The sequence below is a fragment of the Rutilus rutilus genome (assembly GCF_951802725.1).
Source record: "Rutilus rutilus genome assembly, chromosome: 12".
NCBI classification, from domain to species: Eukaryota; Metazoa; Chordata; class Actinopteri; order Cypriniformes; family Leuciscidae; genus Rutilus; species Rutilus rutilus.
Genome location: NC_140217.1, coordinates 33,288,014 through 33,300,603, shown reverse-complemented (window position 1 = coordinate 33,300,603; position 12,590 = coordinate 33,288,014). Strand labels below are relative to the sequence as shown.

Sequence of the window (12,590 nt, the reverse complement as noted above, 5' to 3'; positions counted from 1 at the left end):
TTTGAACAAAAAACAAAACAAAGTTTGTCTAGACCTACAATGAATGCTGGCTTGGACTGTAAAGGACTGTATCTGAATGGATAGATACAGGTGGAAAGATAGATGGATGGATGGATGGATGGATGTTTGAAATGCCATCTATTTTGATTTGAATACTTTATTAGATTAAATATATGAACCACTGTGAACCTGGATGGAAGAACATTGGATTGGCCTTCATCATGTTTCCCCCCTGTTCAGACTACATGTAAACTTAACAGATTTTTGTTGCCTGTCTGAACAAGGCCTAATTTCTTGACTGTCAGGTTCTTGAGATGTTTAAATAGAGATGACATTTGAACTGAGGTTACAAGGTGGGCCCACAGGTCAATGTTTTATAGATGTTTCTTCCATTGCGTTTTATCTTGTTGCTGCTGCATTTCAAACATTCGAACCCCCCACTGCAGCAGCGTCCATTGTAAATGGATGACAGAGAGTTCATTTGCCACTTACTAGCCTTGACATGAATTGTCAACCCATTAAAGCAGTGTTCCTATCTTTCAAAACATCAAATTTATCTGTTTTAGATGTGCAATTTCTATTAACTACTAGAACTACTTTTTAGTCCACACGTTAATATTTTGTTAAATCTAAAAAGAGATTTACTATGGTTTGATGTGTGGATATAAGGCTAGCTTGCAAGGCTCAGTTCTCATGTTCAGACAGAGCTCGATATTTGTTCGATCTAACCTGTGATCCCTCACAGTAGATTTCTGAGTGCCGTCATGTTCTTTGAAACCCCAGCTGGCATGTGCACTATTTCATCCACATTAACATATCAAGATTCTGAGATGTGTAATTTATTAGGCTTCAGGTCTTGTCATGGGAAACAAGCTACTCTACCTTCTCCCAGTCACCAACACTAGAAAGCCAATACGTTTGAAGAGGGCACACTGGCACGCTGTGTAATATTATCTACATGCATGCCTTACTTTGTAGATTTATGCTGATAACCACCAATGACACGGTTCAGTCTTTTGGCATAGCTGATGCTAGTGAACATCTGAGAAGCTTGCTGACTGCTCATTAACAGATTTTATTATTAGCCGACCTCGGTTACTGGCATGTCTTCGGTGGGCCTGTGCTTTGACATGTCTAAAAAATCGCCATCCTGTTGTTCTAGTAAATCCAATCGCATTGAATTGGAATGCATCTGCACAAATGCTTACAGCTGTTTTCGGAAAGTTTACTAAAGTGCAGTCTTCTGGGAAAGGCTCAACAATGGTATAATGCGAAGAGCAGAGCGTCCACATGTTGCATCTGTCACTTTTCTGAACCCTTAGCTTCATTCTATGTGGTTAGCAGACCCTAGCTCAATGGCTCAATGTGTTTGTTTACAACATGTGTTCCTCACCAGCAACAGGCTGTTGCAAACCCCTAGCCTGCTGCCTGTGACATGGGGTTTTAATTATGGCCAAGTCTGTGAATGTTTTTTTTTTTTTTTTTTTTAAATGTCCACATTCATGCTAGCCTGGAGCCTAGCAGACCCTAGCTCCTTACGGAGGCTCTGAACAGAGAGACTCTTGTGCAGCCCTGTGTGAGCGTGTTTGCTGTCATGGGAAAAAATGTGAGAAATGTCTCGGACTAAGAGTTAAGAGAGTTTTCTGCTAAGGACATTGTCTTACACTGTCAAAAAAGGTGCAAGAATTTGAGCTTTATAGGTACAACAGTTTGTCATTGTGGCAGTACCCTCAAAGGGACAACTTTGTACCTTATCTACCCCTACAAGGTGCATATTTGTACCCCTAGAGTAGTAAAATGTACTCTTAAAGTACTACCATGAACCTCTTAGGAGTAAATGAGATAAGGTATAAAGAAGTCCCTTTGAGTGTATTACCCCAGTGACAAGCTGTTGTACCCCTAAAGGTACAATTATTGCACATTTTTAATGAGAGCGTATGGCGAGAAAGACAAAAAGTTTTTCATTAAAGTATTTAGGTGGTCTCTGTAAAGCTGCTTTGAAACAATCTGTATTGTGTAAAGCGCTATATAAATAAAGGTGACTTGACTTTGAAAAGCAGTTCATTTATAGATTATCTTTTATCCGTGGTGTTTCCCACCTAAACTACTATATCTCATACCTTTTAAAAGCTCAAAAGACCAGCCAAAGGACACAATGCATGTGGACCAAATGTGCTGGACATTCAATCTACATACTGTACATATTGCCCATGATATGCTGTGCGATGAGATATTTACAAGTGTCAACGGGATTCTTTCTGGGGACATTTGATCCGTTTCCTTTCGGACAGATGTTGTCTTCACCTCATCAATGTCACACTGTTTTTAGGTCTTGTGTCCTGCTTTGGAATGGTGCTAATCAGAGACAGGTTAGTTTTATAGCTCTATTTCCCTGTAGTCTGCAAAAGGGATCAGAATGATCCCTCCCCACCAAATCTGCAGATCCAGAGTACCCATAAGTCACCTTAATGGCCGCATTTTACCCTAATCCATTGTCCGAATTGGATATTTTGTTAACTGACTGCTTGGTCAGACCTTAAAAGAGAAGGCAAGAATGGAAGAGGCGGAGGGAGGAGTTTGGAGGGGAAATAAGAAGGATCAGCACAGCTGTATTTGCAGCTGAATGCTGTGCCGCAGCAGTCGACGGCCTTGATTGGCCACATCTGGCATCATTACGTCCACATTTAGACCACAAAAAGCGGACATCCTTTTGAGATTGCTCCTTTTGCCAGTGTGTGAATCTAGCTCTCTTGTATCCATCAGGGCAGCTTGATCATTTCTAACCCTTCGTTCTGTAGTCAACCGTGCTGGTTATGTGATCCATATGGAGATAGTGGCCCTTTGCTAGCAATGCTAGATTTAACCAACACAACCTTCTTGTGACATGTGGGACCTGGTTTTCATTGCCCTTCAACCCTGTAAGCAAGCGCAAGTGTGAAATGTGATACCTCCCAGACAAAGCTTTTTTGGCCTGAACACTAGAATAACCTGAAAAGTCTGAGAAGATACAGAGACCGGATGATAAACTGTGGTCCCGACCTGGAGGTCAAAATGGGACTGAAGGAGATACATAGAGGCTTTTGAGAGAGGAAGAAACAGAGGTGTTTTGGGGAGAAAAGATTTTGGGAGTGCTCCATGGCTGTGGATCTGCACCCCTCCCCCCGGAGGAACAGCGTTTCCTGCCGCAGCTCTCAGCTGAAATCAGATTCCCAACCTTGCTCGGGCCTTGTTTTTCTTGGCACGAGCCATGCAGAGACACTCACAGAGAACTGCTGTCAGAGTCTTCACCCCTCGTTTTCTCTTTCTCCCTTTCCTCTTTTTCCTCGCTGTCTCCTCCTCACCCACCTCCGTTTTTCTCATTCGTTTGAAAGAAACAGCATCCCCTCTACTCTCTCACCAGGTTTTTTTTTGTGTGTGTGTGTGGATGTAACCTGATCTGTCCTCACACTGCACACATTTTAATAACATTTAAACATCTCCAGATGCAATTCGAAAATAAAGTGGCACAAACGTTAGCTGGAGGCTTTGCGGTTTCACGCTCTCGTTTTTTGAACATCAGCTGTCGAGACATGTGCGATCTTTCTTCGTTCTCTGCTGGCAGTTATCTTGATGTGTTTCGTTATTTAGATACAGGACCCAAAGGAAAACACAGTTCGCTCACAAATATTCACTTTAACCTAAAAACACTGTAATATTTTCATTCTCCTAGTTTATTTACCTCATTGTTAAGGCAATGTTTGGATGTTACTTATGCAAACATAGAAGCGTCTTTAGCTTAAACAAAGGGGTTTACTTACCAGCATGGCCCCATTAGCCCCTAATGGTAGCTGCTGTAACTACACCATCTGGTTATAAAAAACATCTTTCACCATTGATGGATAATTCATAATTAGCTTTATGCTGACTAAAGATAGATTCTGTTATATTCTGTATATTATATTATATTATATTATGATGTAATTATAATATAATATAATTGTATAATATATTTATTATATTAATGTTAATGGTTTTATATATATTTATATTTTATATAAATGTAATAATTCCATTATAATATATTTGATCCTTTACCAGTGCCTTTTTTTTTTTTTTTTTTTTTTTTTACGAATCAGATGACTCATGTCATGTCAAAAGTCATGTGGTTTCCATGAACAAAAATGTTAGATTTCAAACCTTTATTCGTTTTAGTAGTTCTTTGTCAACAACTTCCATTGAAATGAAAGGGAATGTTAAATTAGAGCTTTCTCCAGGTATATACAGTACAGGTAGCCTACATGCTTTATCCTTGATTTGTACCAGCAAAAATGTTTAAGCAAATCCTTTTTTTTTCATTGCATTGCAAACGGCACTTTGCATACCAGTGGCCCCCTTTCAGCCTCTGGCTAGGAAAAATGACCACCTCTGTGTTTGCAGGGCCATAAAAAATGGTCTGTCTGTAGTTGTCTGTCAGTGTCTCACACTGTGGGTGCCTTATTGACACTAAGGACTATGGAAGTGTAAGTATGTATGTGTTTCTTATTTTCTTGAGAGGAGGGGCCATTAAAACAGACTGAGCTCATCAGGGCAGTTTAACAGTCCCACAGTTAAGGGAATTAGGAGAGAGAGACTTCTAGGCTAGGTTTAGTGTATGTTTGTATGCTGCTAACATGCCGCTAAGCTCCTAAAAATACTTTTATCACATCACTGGGTATCTCTTCTTCTCTTACCTACAGCAGAGCCTCAAATTAACTCCATATGATGTTTGACGACGTTACAGAATCATAAAATTACACCAGCGTTTTACTTTCTGTGTCATACTCATGAAAAGTTTTCCATTGTTTTCCGAGAGCTGGGTTTAAACAGAGAGATGTCACGGGGGAGGTAGGATTAATATAACCTCACATTATCCATTTAACTGAGTGATTATACTATTATGTCCATTTATAATCAGACAACAAAACCTTGTAAAACTATTTGCAGACCACATTCCCAATCCCAAAGAACAGACAAAACAAAGATATTTTGAATGGATAGAAAACCAGAAACAGTCGTTGGATGTGCAGCTGTCTGGTTTGACTTTAACAGCCCTCATTTTACAATCCCTAACGCACACAGCACAATTATTAACCGCTGCACCGGTTGAAGCTGTTGCTGTTTTGTTGTGCATGACTGTGCTATAGCTTTCTGTATGTGGGGGGTGTGGGGCTCTCAAGGCTTTGTGGGGGGTTGTAGCGTGTTATATGAGAAGGTAGGACAAACGTAACAAAACAAAACACGCACACACAGCAAGTAGAGTGCGTGTCTCTACAGCCCTGACCAAATTGAAAGCCTCTGTCCCTGCATTCAGTACCAATTAAATGCTCCCCTTTGTGGCCGGCCCGAAACAGCTGCAATGACTCCACTGAGTCTGTTAAGACCAGGCTAGAGCCAGGCCCCCTCTGCGCTCCAAAACACACACGCTCACATGCTGCGAGACCATGAGAGAGAGTGAAAAGAGAGCGACCAGTAAAGCTTAGATAAGAGGGGAAAATCACGTCCAAATGTTTACGCAAGAGGCAGCGTCGCTACTTCACTCGCCTTTATCTCATCTATATAATAATGTACAAGATGGAGATAGAGGCACACTGACAACGGGACGGTGCCGCAGGAAATGAGAAATGGCTAGTAAACAAACACTTCGGAGAGTGTACTTTGATGTAAAACTCGTAAAGGCTGGGAGACACTATTGTTAAAACTGACGTGGATTTCTCATGTAAAAAGACGTTATCACTTGGCAGGCGTCTTGGCATGATTATACACCATTTTTAAATTTAGCTGAAACTTTCGTTGCCATTCAAAATGTTCACTTCATGTCTGGACATAATAACTGGATTTCTTCTCTTTTGCAAAGGCAAGGTTTGAAGTATAATTTGTCCAGTAGCGTCTCGTCCAGTGGAGATGATAATACTCCTTTCAAACGTCTGAGATAGACTGATCCAGGCTAAATTTAAACCCGTGGACAGACAAGGCGCGCCAGCGGTGCATGTCTCCATTACACTCTCAGCTCACTATGTGACTCTGTACATTTCTATAGTCTTATGGTATGTTGCTTTGTGTAATATTACAGCAAGTTAAAGGTTCTTTTGCTCTCAGTTACAGTACGTAATGTGCTTACAATTAGGAGAATGAGGCAAAACCTTTTCGTGTTCCCGGACCTGTGCAGAGAGTAATTAACAACATAAGTAAAGTAGGGTGGAAATGTCTGAGAAGAGGAATGTTTTTGTTTAGTTTTTTTAAGTATATTTATAAGTAAAAATAAATAAATAAATGCATTATAGTATCAAACTGTGACAGTATAAAATGTTCACATTACAAAAAAAATGTCACGGTATACTGTATTATCACGATATTAACAAAAAAGTGAGTTACAAAAAATTGGTTTAATTACTCTTAATTGGTTTAATAACTTTTTTTCTTTTTGAACATTTAAATACAATAAAACAATACACAAAAATGTATGAAGTAAACAAATGTTTCACAGAACAAAAGAACTATAAAAAACAATGTTTTAGTCCATATTAAAGTGTAAAAAAAATTCAGTTTGAAAATAAACAGCTATTATTCTTGCACTTAAAATCTAAATAGTTCGTAATAAAGAATTATTTACAGTATTTTAAATTGCCCACTATAATAATACCGTGCATGTTAATTATTGTGAAATATCGAATTACCATATATCGGCACGTCTACTGTTTTCTAATGTTCTTTTTGCATATTAAGTGTATATTATATTATATTATATTATATTATATTATATTATATTATATTATATTATATTATATTATATTATATTATATTGAATATATTTCTATATAATGAATATATAATTTTATAGTGTTTTTTCTTTTTTTTTTTTTTACTCTAAAAACTTGAATTGGCCTTTTATTAGTGCTGTTATAAAGTGATTTAAAAACATTTTTAAAAAGTATATATTATTATATTATTATTCTATATTATTAAATATATATTCTGTTTTCTAATTTATATTTAAAAATAGAATTATATTACTAAATATAATAATTACATAATTATATTATATTATATTATATTATATTATATATACATTTGTGGCTGTACATTTTTATAGTTATATTTTAGTCAGTAAGAGTAATCATACGTAAAATTTAATTACTAGGCTACATTTAAATTTTTCAGTACTTCACCAGTTTGGAGTCATTTACTATAGTTCTTGTACGTCTACCATAGGTGAACTCTTTCCTCACGTGTGGAATAGTGTTGAAAGTCAGTTCAGTCATAGTTCAGAAGAGTTCAGTCAGTTCAGTCATAGTATAACTAGTGAACATGAACTGCTCTACCTCATTTCTTTGTCTCAGTCTCCATCTCTTTTTCTCTCTGTCTCTGCCTCTTCATTACGAGACCCCTAATCTGTCTTTGAAGATGACGGCAGGGATTAAAACAGAACCCTGTTGTTATAACATCAGTCACTGTGTGTGTGTGTGTGTGTGTGTGTGTGTGTGTAGTCGGGAGTGACTTTTAAAAGTGAGCTTCACGAAACGTTACATTTACTGGACACTACTAATTTACTATTGTCAGGTTTTATGTTTTCCCTGTTGTTCTGATTCAACAGCCTTGAAATTGTCCCCCTTTCTCTTTTGAAAAACATTACTTAAATGTGAAGTATGAATTTCTTTTAATATTAAAATACTTCTATTATATCCTTTCCCAAACAATGGAAGGCATAGGATAGTTAGTGTGTTTGAAAACTTGAAAAACAACAACAAAAAAACCCACAATTGAACACTTCACCTTTAAAAGATATACAGTCTCTTTGTGCATTATTTGACTTTGGAAAATCTATATTTTACTAACAAAGGACACACTGGTTTAAGAGAGTACTGGTGACCTTATGTCTGTTAAACAAAAAGCTCAATAGTAATCTGCAATCACCGCATTGACCCGAACCAAGAGTGTTCCAGCGCTTTTATCGTCCTCATAGAGTTAGCTGTTAATGTGACATCTGCTGACACACTCCATTACATGTGCAGTCACCTGCCTCGGTGTGAGTGTGTACACTGGAATGCTAAAAGTAGACCTGCAAATTAATATAAGATTCTACATTGCGTGTTGTTAAACAGTGTTGATTCCCAGAGCAAAGTGTTGTGGCTCAGATGTTGCTCTTTCAAGACTAAAGAGACTCTTGAAAAAACAATGATGCTCATTGTTTTTCTATCGTATTTGCCTCAGATGTTTCTTCTAAAATTCTTCAGGAGAAATAAAAATATGCTGAGTTAAGGCAATTGTAGACATGAAGTAAGAGTATAGAGCAAGAAATTAAATGTAGACAGCATAGCTCCAATAATTTGGTCTTTTATACAGTATATTAAATATATGCATTGAAATATCTGGCTTTTACAGACGTTATCTTGACCAATCTGAGCACAGTTTGAAATCTCCTCTGAAACGTTAAGGTGTTGCAGGATACTTGAGCAAAGCCTCTGTTTGCTCTAAATGAAATAGTTGGGACATTAAAAAGATCTCTTGAGATTATTATTTTTTTCTTTCCTTTGGGATTTTTCACAGCATGTATATTTTATATTGTGCTGTGAGAGCAAGCAAAGAGGAATTTCAGTGTAAGATTTACAATTGACAAATAGAAAACCTGAAAACCTCTGTATGTATGCACATGCCTTTCAGTAAAGTTTCCCTCGGCCAACTCTGTAAAGGCCAGTGTCCTTCATTAAACACAGCCAGTCATCCCCAAATAAGGCAAACACTGTGCCCTTCATACTCTTCCAGCCCCCTGCTGTACTGCCAACAAGCGTGCATTTAACACCAGCATAAAAACAGACCCTCCAAATACTGCAGCACTGTAATGCTTTACAGTCAAACTTCATCAAGAGAAAAGTGCCATTGTTAGTGCTGTTTGCTAAGGTGGCAAGATTAACTATTATTATTGCACATACTTAAGTTTAGTTAAATTAAGGGTTTGGAGGTTTATAACAAATTCTTCATAAATATTGCCATTCGTTCATTGAAGTGAAAGTAGAGGTGGGCGATCTGACGATTTTATATCGTGATCAATCTTGAAGACGTCCACGATTTACTTTTCAAGCGTAGAGATCGAAATCTTTTATGTACTTGCAAGTTATATCATGTGTCTCTATCATGTGTTGTTAACTAATTTTAGTTTCCATTTCAATTTTAGCTTCCGACGATCATTCAAACGTGATAAAATGATCATTGTGCCTCATGCAAAGTATACTGGTTTCAGGCGGGAGGCTAAACGGTCAGATATACACAAAAAAATATGTTGAAATGTCCGTCTTGGTGAGTATTTACATAAAGACAGTCTGTGATGTCTTAAGTGAATAAACAGTTGGGTAAGAAATCGGATGTGTGCCGTTATATTAGATCCATGCATTAGGTCTTAAAGCCTAATGGAAATACCTGCTGCTGTCTGTGTCATTAATGTTAAACAAAAGACAAAGACAAAATCAGTCAGTGCTCCTGACTGAATAACTTAAGTAGCTTTAAGAATCAATGTATATTTAATTCATACAGTGAAGACTTTGCTATGTTTTAAAGTTTGTTGTAAAGACTGTTTTGGCAACTGATTGTTTATTGCAATACTGTGTTTTAAATTGTGCAAATAGATAAGTCCATTGGCTTGTTCCAGTCTGGATATAATATTGGGAAGATTGTGATTCAGATCGTGGATCGTGATTGTTTGTTATAAGATTGTGATGGGAAATTTTGGGAAGACCGCCCACCCCTAAGTGAAGGCTAGATTTGAGACTACAAGGTGATTTAAAATTGACTTTGAGCTCCATTTATCGATTGGTCAACATAATCAGAAACTATTAATATTCATAATTTGGACATGTATTAAATGCAGAAGACTGGTGTTGACTCGTGCTTGTGACAGAAACTATAATTAGTTATACTTAATAAATAAAAATAATAAAAACTGTGAATCTCATTAGAGTATATGTGACCTTGTTGAACTGATATATGTAAGAAAATTGGTATATTTTTTAAATAAACCTTTTTCTATTTGCCAGAATGTAGTAGTAGTGTTACTTTGTATATATATATCTGTTTTTCTTATTGTAATATACATTTTAATCTAAGTGAAATATTGCATTCTTATATTGAGGACAGGTGGTTTTAGAGTGATGTAATGTCGTATTTGTGCGGTCAACAGATTTGGAACTTTTGCAGTTTGTCAGCCAATCAGGATCAAGCATTCAATAGTGCTTTGATATAAAATGTGGTAATGTTTATTAATCTCTTTTTTTCTCTCTCTTTTTGTTTTTCTCCCCAGGTAAGACTTGAAATCTGAATCTTCTCACCTATAAAGTGTGCAATCCTCCATGTAAGTAGCAATTGAGTTTCTGTTGCACTTTATTCACCCTGCAGATATGTAATACTGTATACCCTGGATTATGTTGTTTTGACAAACCTTTGAGCAGTTATGTCTTTTGAAACATCGGGAGCTAAGCTTTCCCTCCCACCTCTCCACTATCTTGTAATCCTGCTGTCAGGCAAACAAAGCCCCTTTGCGGACGTGAGTTGATACCATCTTTTCTCTCTGTTCCTCTGCTTTTTGCAAAAAGGAGCTATTTAACCACTTGCAATCTTTCCCAACCACCACGGGCATAGCCATAATAGATCCTCAACCTGTGTTGAGCATCTCGTTTGCCTAATCGACTGTTAAAAAGCAACTTCCCAGGTTTTTTTTTGTTGTTGTTGTAATTGCTGTCAAAGTGATACGTTGGAGGTAATTTGTCAGGGGAATACTCAGGCTCAGTGAAAATGATGTGTCAGGATTTGAGGAATAAAAGAACGAGAGCAGGCCTTTTAGTCATGGCTTTGAGAGGGTAAGTGCGCTTCTCGTTTCTAGGGCCAAAAGAGGGAGAGAGTGAAAGCACTAGTTGTGTGCGAGCAACAGGTCACGGGGAGCATTATGTTGAGCACTTAACCTCAGACTCAGAGACCCTCGCCTCCGCATGCAGCTGCACACGCGCTCGCGGCCTGGCTAACGTTATCTCAACCAGACGCTACCTGGGAAGACATGCTTGGCTGGGAAGCAAGAGAGATAAGAGGCCTTCAGAACAGGGAGGACAAAAAAAACACAGCGTGCTGCTGTCTGGAGTTGGACAGAAGAAAGAAAGGAAGGTGGTGATTGAGTGAGAGAGACTTAATGATCTAAATTTTCTCTTTGTTATTAGCTAGTGCACAGTTACTTTTTGGTCAACATGTAATAAAAATCAACCATATTTACTTTTTAAAGCACATTCCTGTCCATTACTGTGGTCGGTTATTTTATATATATATATATATATATATATATATATATACAGTGCAATGCATAAGTGAATACACCCATGCTAAAGTTGACTAAAAAGAGGAATAAAAAATCATATTTTGGAAATTGAACTTAATGCCTTAATTTAAAAAATTAGGAAAAATCCAACCTTTAAGGACACCAATTTTCTTTGTGAATGAATAATGTATCGTAAATAAATAAATGTTCTTCCTTAAAATACATGGTGCATAAGTGAGTACACCCCTATGTTAAATTCCCATAGAGGCAGGCAGATTTTTATTTTTAAGTTTTTTAAAAAAAAAAAAAATTTAAAAAAATTTTTTTTTAGGATACTATGCATCCTGATAAAGTTCCCTTGGCCTTTGGAATTAAAATAGCCCCACATCATCACATAGCCTTCACCATACCTAGAGATTGGCATGGTTTTATTTCAGTTAGCCTAAAAGCTAGTTTGATTTGCACTGAGAGATGATCTTATGGAAAGTACCCCATGCCAATCTCTAGGTATGGTGAAGGCTATGTGATGATGTGGGGCTATTTTAATTCCAAAGGCCAAGGGAACTTTATCAGGATGCATAGTATCCTAAAAAAAATTTTTTTTAAATACTTAAAAATAAAAATCTGCCTGCCTCTATGGGAATTTAACATAGGGGTGTACTCACTTATGCACCATGTATTTTAAGGAAGAACATTTATTTATTTACGATACATTATTCATTCACAAAGAAAATTGGTGTCCTTAAAGGTTGGATTTTTCCTCATTTTTTTAATTAAGGCATTAAGTTCAATTTCCAAAATATGATTTTTTATTCCTCTTTTTAGTCAACTTTAGCATGGGTGTATTCACTTATGCATTGCACTGTATATAATGTACTGTGCAAAAGTCTTAGGCATGTTAATAACACCCCCCCCCCCAAAAAATAGAAAATTGGTATATATATATACCATATATATACATATACATATACAAACATTTTCATCTTGAATCCACATTTGAAACCCTATAACTATCGTGTAGACCACTTGCACTGTTCAATTCAATTTCCAATGGATAAAATCAAGTCCCATTCTTCATTTATTTATCTATAGATAGTCTATCCATCGATATATCTATCTATAGATCTATCTATCAACCCCTCTCTCTCTCTCGCTCTCTCGCTCTCTCTCTCTCTCTTTGAATATCTTTCTTTTAAATGCATTACACAGTGGAAGTAAAATGGGTTTGAATGCCATTTCATGTTGATTTTAACAGAAAATCCAATCTTGCTTTCTTCAATAG

At 36.9% G+C, this 12,590-nt stretch overlaps 1 protein-coding gene across 2 annotated transcripts in view; it reads left to right on the top strand.

Moving 5' to 3' along the window:
- pdzrn3b (PDZ domain containing RING finger 3b) overlaps positions 1–12,590 on the top strand; it is a 91,008-nt gene that overhangs the window by 31,558 nt on the left and 46,860 nt on the right. Inside the window, exon 1 of one of the 2 annotated variants that reach the window (XM_084426503.1) lies at positions 10,324–10,357. The exons of the other annotated variant lie outside the window; for it this stretch is intronic. The gene's annotated coding sequence lies outside the window, so the exon portion shown is untranslated. Of the gene's footprint in view, positions 1–10,323; positions 10,358–12,590 lie in introns of those variants that run through there. 2 annotated transcript variants of the gene reach the window in all.